This window comes from Strongylocentrotus purpuratus, unplaced genomic scaffold (assembly GCF_000002235.5).
Source record: "Strongylocentrotus purpuratus isolate Spur 01 unplaced genomic scaffold, Spur_5.0 spur5_contig_861, whole genome shotgun sequence".
In the NCBI taxonomy this organism is placed as follows: domain Eukaryota; kingdom Metazoa; phylum Echinodermata; class Echinoidea; order Camarodonta; family Strongylocentrotidae; genus Strongylocentrotus; species Strongylocentrotus purpuratus.
The window spans coordinates 4,935,956-4,944,709 of NW_022145570.1; the positions used below are offsets into that span (position 1 = coordinate 4,935,956).

At 38.4% G+C, this 8,754-nt stretch overlaps 1 long non-coding RNA gene across 1 annotated transcript; it reads left to right on the forward strand.

Moving 5' to 3' along the window:
• Positions 1–5,065, forward strand: LOC115929770. The gene is made up of 3 exons (XR_004066720.1): positions 1–422; positions 3,229–3,400; positions 4,669–5,065. It is a non-coding gene; the product is annotated as an uncharacterized LOC115929770 (long non-coding RNA).
• The last annotated feature ends 3,689 nt before the right edge of the window (positions 5,066–8,754 follow it).

Sequence of the window (8,754 nt, forward strand, 5' to 3'; positions counted from 1 at the left end):
CCCGTTACATTGCATGAACACGTCAAGTTTCGAGTGCTTTATTGCAGCGATTACCCTCACGGATCCAACTCTAAGGGGGGATTTCTAAAATCGCAAATACAACTGATTATTTGGAAATAGACAGACGGAACTCTCCAAGATCTGTGACTGTGATATAAAGTATAGGACTGAGAGGCAGTAGTGTAAAACTTAGCTAGGAATCATCTACGAAACTGTTTAGGAGGGAGACCATAAAGTAGCCCCTCTGTTTGAATCTTACGGAGAATGGTGTCATTGTGAGCCGGTGGTGTAGGCGTGGTATCTTGTCAAGTGGCTGCAGAGTTACAGCAGGTCCGTGGTATGCGGAGAGAGTCCTTTGGCGACAGAACATACTGGGGAGTGTCATGATCTTATTCTGACTCTGGGTTCATAGTAACAAGAAGGTTGGTATTATAGAAATACATACGTGAAGAAGTGAAGCAATGATTATATAGGGCTATTATAGTAAACCTTGCATATAGGGCGCACGAATGAACGAACATAATTATTGACGATAACAATTATAATTACCATAGTTGTGGACTTGTGGTTAGGTGGATGTGGTTGTTTGTCTGTTTTCTGAAATATTTTGTCGATTAATCGTAGTTTAACCTCATTGGTAAATGAATTAACATGATGACAATTCTGGTGTGGTTGTATAGATAACATTTGGTACCTGAACTCATTACCAATGCAATTTTTGCCTGCAAACCCCTATAATATCATTAACTTTGTTTTCTATCATGTATTATTGCGGACCGAAAAAACACCCAATTCTATTTCGTTCGGCAATGTGTTCCGCTGTCTGTTCTTTCCGTCTAGTTTTATTTATCTTTTTGAGGTTATTCATAATTATGCCTATGATTGTCTGGACTTGGTTAAAGGAGGAGGGGGGCAATGACAATTCTTGACAGTACACCAATCAATTTACACCGTAACCATGGGTCATGCGATGATGCGATGGTGTGGGGGCGGGGGGGGGGGGGGGGGGATCCCCAACACACTGTAGTCGTACAATCAACAAGCATATAAAGTGTAAACAGGTGGAATATGATGAGGATCGAGGTTGATGGTGTGGAGGGATGGTAATCATTATTCTTTAATCACGATCACAGCATCTATTCTGACCTGTTGATAATGATTTACAGACCTAAGATATCTTGCTGATCACGGTGGTAACAGCTCGCTTCATTTTACTTGTTAAAACTATTTGTCTGTATATTCTTCTCGATCGACTACAGATACTCCTAATTCACCTTGATGGTTTCTTCGTGAATAATGCTCTTTCAGCAAAATTAAATGAGGTTTGAAAATAATCTTGAACAGAACAACAAAGCAAAAAGCAAACAAAACAGTTAACAAAACAAGGGAAAAAAGAAGAAAAAAAAGGGGAAAAAAAAAGAAAAACAGATCACTAATCGATTCGATATACGTTGTTTTAAAGTAAGAAGTGCAACATAGGCGTATCCAACTATATATCCAGACGTTGATAAATAGGGGCGAAATCTCCATAATTATATGCAGAGGGCGGGGAGCTCCTGTGTGTTGTACAGTCGTTGCGAGTTAGTGTCTAGGAAATTTCCCTTTTTTTAATATTGACTTCTTTTTTTCCTGGGCTGCAATCACACTTTGAAGATGGATGCAGGGGGGGGGGGGGGGGGGTTTGCGTACTCCAGCTTCATCCAGAAGGTTGGATAATGTGGATAATTTATATACACCACAAGTGGTTTTCTGTCGGCTGTGTATATCAAGCTCAAGAGTATATGGTTTAGCCACGTATACATCTCCCTCAAGTCTTCTTATAGTGTCCAGAGATATTAAGTGAAATATCTTCCTAAAAGCATAAAAAGCTGGGGTAATAGATTTTAGTCTCGCAGGAGCGGAGGTTCCCGTCGAGAAGATAACGAGCCGCACCCTTCTACTCTGCGGGGCCAGGGTTAGAGATGATGAGAGGATTCCTCACCTGTCATCAATTTGAAGGGGGCAAGATTACCGTATTCTGTATAAAACAAATTTCGCTCGTAGATTGAAATATACATAATCTGAATAGACTGTGAAATTGTAATAGGCTAACCATTCATCATGAACTAAAAACTCAATCTCCTATAGCTGAAAATATGGCATGTTTCTGGTCCGACAAGCATAAGTTTGTCTATTATATGCCCTGCATTATTTTGTTATTTTATCTGTTTTTATCTTGATCCATTGTTTGACTTTGACTTTATATCTTAGTCACGTTTATGTCAGACAAAAGTGAGACTCGTGCGATGATATAATTATTATGCTTGATGTTTTCAATGTCTTGATAAACTCGAGGCCTGGCAAAGTTTCCTTCTGATTTCGATCAGTGGCAGTAGGCCTCGACCACAAAACAATTGGTGCCCATTAATTTAGCTCGGTAATATTCCCCTTCAGCTTTCAAATTTAAATGTATGTCCTTGATACAGTATCAAATATAATCAAAGAGCAAAAGAGGAAGTACATGTACCCGACTGTCTGAAATTGTTTTGACGTTCTTTATTTTCCCATCGGTTACGAAAATACACATCCGGTTTCCCTGTGGTCAATATTTGTTATGACATCATTGTGGCTAATAAATTAAAAAGAAATGTTCGGCATTTGGGAGTTAGAGTTGGACTACTGTATTTTTCCCCGATTTTTAAAAAATTTAAACTTAGGTTTTAGTATCTTCAGTTATTCAGTTCCGAAGTATTGATTTATAGTTGAGTTCTCCATTGACTGAAAATAGTTTTAATTGGACGGGTGCTATAGACATTTTCTCTCTTAATCTTCTTTGCCGCACGTTTGAAAAATCTTCTTCTTATATGCAATATTGCGTATAGATGGAGGAGATTAGAGTAGGACTGCTTTGTCTTGTGTGTGTGTGTGTGGGGAGGGAGGGGGTGTAAGCTTTTCGTCAACTTTGGTCCGTCCTACTCCCCCTTCAATTAATCTAGTTTTAACGTGCTGGGTTCTACATACTCCTGGTTTTTCCCAATTCTTTTCTTTTGTTTATTTTTTTCTTTCGATGTTACCAATAATCATGAATACTGTATATACTTTGCATGTAACGTTTCCTTCCACCATTAAGCAGGAATTCGCATTCATATCTCCACTGTCTAAACAGGGATACTGTCTGTTATCAACAACCATGATTCCATGGTCTAAATGAGAAACATTGCTAATCCTACCTCTCGTTTCCCATTACAGGTGAATGATATAGCCCGTGGCAGGTGACCGGACACCAACCTAAGCTAAGGTCAGGTTGCCTTGACAACCGTGTTTTCTCAGGTCACTACCAAGACCTGAAAGGCGATCCTTCAACAATCTCAAGGAATTCCCTTCTATCAGGGTTAGTCTTGGAGGCACAGACCCTATTCAGGTAAGTTATAGTGGACGAACTTGACTGAAAAGAAGCAGTCTCGAATAAGAGATAAGAATACGTAAAGTCCTTATACGACATTGATAGAAACTATAATCATGTTCACGTATTTTCCAGACATGTCCTTTTGAGACTGAACTTTACAATGAAGGGTATAGGGGTATTCATTTCCGCATCTATAATTTTGATGGAAATATTATATATTTTTAGACTTATACAATCCATATTAATTAATTGTTAGCCTCTCATATCAACAGATTTTGTGATTCAAATATCTGATACAAAATAATGTATGAACCCCACAGATCCCATTGTGACTTTCATTTCATGAGAGAATGCTATTGAACTGTGGTTCATTTTCATGATGAATATTTTTGTAATCAACTTTTATCGACTAGAGATAGAGTCGTGGCTTGCATTACAATCGCTTCAAGTTCACTTGATAAGTTGATTGGAGTATTGTCGGCCCCTTTTTTTGGGGGGGGGGGGCGCACACAAATTAAACGTACTTGAACTGTACTCAGTGGCGTATTACAAAGGTGATCCAATTGGGGGAGGGGAGTAGGGGTTCATGGGGTTGGGACCGTTGGGCGATTGAATCCTGAACCTATGCTCCCGTTTGTTTGGTGAGACTTCTTGGCACTTATGTCAGAGTATAAATGAAAAGGATAGATGTGATTACATCTGGCAAACACGAGACACCCCTTGACGATTTGTTGTATCTTCACAGGCTAAAAGCTGCATGTATATTATGTTTCAAATCGAGTTACGCCTGTTGCTGGCATGCTAATCTCCTATTGTGTCATACCTCACACCTGTCAACATCAGGATGGATTTCATCCAAAATTAATCTGAATCGATATCCTCTCTATAGTCTGACATACAGATGAAAGAATGTAACACTTGTTACATTCACTGTTCATGCAGTGCAGCAGTGTGTATGATTAAATAATATACATACATACATACATACATATTGGTATTTATTTAGCGCCTTTACATGAACATGCTCAAGGCGCTTTACATTTTAAAATACAAACATAATAGTTATATACTCTCCAAGTGCATTACACTCTAAAAAATGACAATTACAAAGAAAACAAATGAGTTTTTAAATGTCTCTTAAATGGTGCGACTGAGGTGCAAGAACGAATGCTTAAAGGGAGACTATTCCAAATAGTGGGACCAGAAAAAAATTATATTTTGTTGACCCTTCTTCTAATATAGTCTAATTCTTGTTTTGTTTTAATCATTTATATTTGACATAGTTTGCCGAGTTACAATGGGTGCATCCAACAACAAGTTTTGTTCGGCGGACCGTCTCCTTCCTCGGTGTGAGCCAGGTGATCTGATCGAGTTCCTCCATCCGTCCTCGACATTCAACCACTGGGCCGTGTACGTGGGCGACGGCTATATCATCCACGTTCGACATCCATGGGTGAAGAAAGAAGCTCTAACGCAAGCTGCGAGCGGGAGACTCGTCCGTCTGAACAATGATAAACATAAGATTCTCAAATACAAACCATTACGAGCGGAGAAGATCATCAATACAGCCTATGACCAAGTTGGTTTGGACTGGTATAACGTTCAGTTTTATGGCTGTGAAATGTTCTGCATTCGGTGTCGATATGGAATTAAAGTTAATGTTGCTGACCTCTACAGAGAGGTCATCATTGCTGAACCCAAAGACACTCCCTATGCCATGTGTAACCCCATAGTCATGTATGGACATCAACAACATGAAACAGGGCCTGGTGAATTAGACTATCCAAGTTATGATTGACGCTGTTTGGAAATGAGAGATATACCCGTGAATAGAGATTTAATATGAACGCTAGGCCATGTTCCAAAAATGCACCTTGGCTGAATTAACATGACTTGTGATTAACATGGGAACAAGATAATCCCGCCAAATGACAGTAAACACTGCGAATGTAATAGTGCAGTCTGCTGCAAGCCATCAATAATATTGAAGCTGCATGTACATGTATAGTTGTTGGAAATATTGGACAGGCTATAAGCAAAATCATGTCTGTGTAAAAATGCACAAATATTGAGCATAGAGGATTCTTTATGTTTCGTCTTTGAGCAAGTTAGGCATAATACCGTCTATAGACGGATTATTCAGTGAACACGTGCATGAATGCCATCTATGCAATTCAGTTTGGAATGCAGAAATCTCTGTAATATTGATAGCTATCCATTTAGTGTGCCCTTGCAGAATGAAGTCTGTCCGTGACGTGATAATATGAAAAGGAAATGAGGTTGTCTGTGAGCTAATCTAAAGGTATTCCACCAAGCCAAGGTCATGTGGCGGTTGATGTTTGAACTCGATGCTTGGAAGGTTCCACATCAGTTGAGCTGATGAGGAAGCCAGGCTTAGCGGTCTCTAAAAACCAGGGAGTGGTTTGTTCTAGTCATGGGCGTGGCAGGCCCGATTCTATTAGGGGGCTGACGCCTTTCGAGTTTCGACTGAATGTAAACCATAGTTTGAAGTTTTGCGAATGAGCTAATCATACACTGTATTTTAGTGCCAAAATAATTGCGCATTAAACTAAATAGATCTCTATTTTTAGATATTTTTATACTGAAAATGTTAGATTGTGGTTTTTCCGAATGGGTTACCCAAATTTTCCCGAAACATAAATTCGGCGACCATGCCGGCCTATCTCAGGCCTTTCTCTCTCTGAGGCCAGGAATATGATAATTTTAGTCATAATTATGCGGACTTTGTCATGTTTTATTTTCTCCACCTGTAATTTAATTACAGTAATAAGTGAGCTGAGTGTGAAGTAGGAGATTGTTCCATACCGTACCAAGAAATATCATTTTGCTTTAAATATTCTTGACCTTTGTGGTATGATAATGTTCTCACACGTTTTACTATGTACATGTACGGGAAAACTGTTATAAGAATGTAATTTATTATCGTCATAATTTATAACTTTCTTCTCGATGATAATCATCTTGTATGTGTGATTATGTTTATAATACGATAAACATGAATTTGTATAGTGACGTACATGTAATTGATTTTTACCCTCTCATAATATGCCAAACTTTATAGGCTTCAATATCTTGAATATGCTATATTCCTTCTGCAGTGAATGAGTCTTTTTTATACATTTATAACCACTCTATTAATGGTGCTATAACTTTCGGAATTGATCACTGATTATTATTCAGAATGAAATTGATACATTCAGTATTATATTCAGGTTTGTCTTACACTTACAATACAAAATATCTTCTAATTTTATTTTTTCATCAACACATGTATCTTTTGAGTGGATACGCCTGTGATAAAGTAAGTTTTTTTTCGAAAACACCATGTGAATATCATGCATCGTACTGTTATTAGATTTGTTAAATTGACATCGACGCATATTTGTCATTCCTTTTCAGAACTTTTTCATCAGGTTATCACTCCACACATTAGTCTTCCCGTTGTTTTTACATTACATGTACAGTGATCACAGTGTAGTCCAGTGTCAAAGACATAGGCGCACGAGGGGCGGGGGGGGGGGGGGGGTTGGAAGTTATCACCTCATATTCAGGTTGCAGTAAGTTGCCCAATTATCATCATAATATTACATAATAATTATGCCCGTACGCGATATTATGCTCAAAGATAATGCGCTTCGTTGATCCAGGTCGGAAGTGAAGGTCTTTAAAAAAAAAAAAAATCTTGACTTTTAAATTTATGAGAATAGAACATTTTGATTTGGTACTCAGATTTGGTTTGGAAGGGGGTGTGCGGCTTAAGCGTCTAAACCAATACCCTTTTTAAAGGGTTATTTTGGCAGAAAATTGTACACATTATTATAGGGCTTCCATTCAAAACACTCATGTTTCCGGGGCGTACGCTCGAGGAAGGGTGTGGGGAGGGGCGGGGATGGATTACCCGTTTGAATTAGTCAGAAGCGGAGCTCTAATTAATGATATTGATAAATCTGTGCGACCATCGGCGAGGACTTAAGATGAAAAGCGAAATTATTTCCATTATTTTTTGAGGGATTTTGCATCTGGAAGTTTTACTTAATTGATTGATTAGTTGATTGATTAGCGAGCCATGATTAGGGTGAGTTATTATCCTGAAGAAAATAGTAACCCATGTTTGAGGCCAAGATCTGTAAAGTGGTGGCACTTTTAGGGATTTTGCAGCACAGAACCATACCCCATGTTTAGGGATCTTTTGCAAAGGCGAGTACACCCCCCCCCCCCCCCCATTTTGGAGAAGTTTTTTTTTTTTGGGGGGGGGGGGGGGGCGCTTGTTCGTTTAATAATCATGTCACCGATGAAGTTATAATCAGACTGAATTCACAATCTGCTCATATCGGTGAATCTCAGAATAAGATGGTTGGAAATTTTAATTACTTGTTCGGTGTAGACCTAATTATGATTACAGGTTCAAGGTAACCGTGTTTACAAAATCATAATTGTATGTGAAATACAGTTTTGTATATAGGCCTACTCCTTTCAGTTTCTGTAACATTCTCACCATAACATACGTGGGAACCCCTACTTATGCACGAATTCACCATTGATCAGCATCCTGCATATCTTTTTGTTACGACCGATTAAAAGTAAGATAATTTTGGAATAATCTTAATGTTATTTATAATAACCATCTCCTTGATCAATATTTGATATCACTTTTTAAAAGAAAATTTACGTTGTGTGTTAGCCTATAGAGCTAAATATAGAGTCGTGAATGAATTTGATCCAGCGAGTGTTGCATTTTTTTAATGAATTATTTATTCTTAATTGATGAATACATGTATCTCATTTGATAAATATACTGACAAATAAAGAAAAACAAAGTCTTATATTACTTTTTTGTTTTGTTGTTGAAAATTTGAAATTACGGACTAAATTATGCACCATATTCATACACAAATCCTACCCCCCCCCCACATCATACTTTAATGATGCCCTTGTAGTATAGTCTTTACTTATAAACACAGTCACATAACATTAAATTTGACACATAACATATCGAGGCCTGTATGGCAACGGAACCAGAAAAGGAAATGCCATCATTTTAATGCCATCAGTCTCTAGTTATTTTAAAATGTATACTCCTCCGTATAATCGGGGAGGTGCGACTACTCGGTACTCACTGAGGTAAGTTTTTATAACATTCCTCTTGCACGTTCGCCTCCCAGCAATTGTCGCCGGAGCAAATGTCATGGAATCATAATGCCTCCGAACACTGCTGTGCAAATAGCATTAGCGCCATCTTGCGGCATCCTGAAGTATGATGCTCCATCGTGATGCATTTATTGTTGCCGATGGATGCACCAATTATTTGTGCCCTCCCCCCCCCCCCCCACCCCCACTTTTCGTTTAAT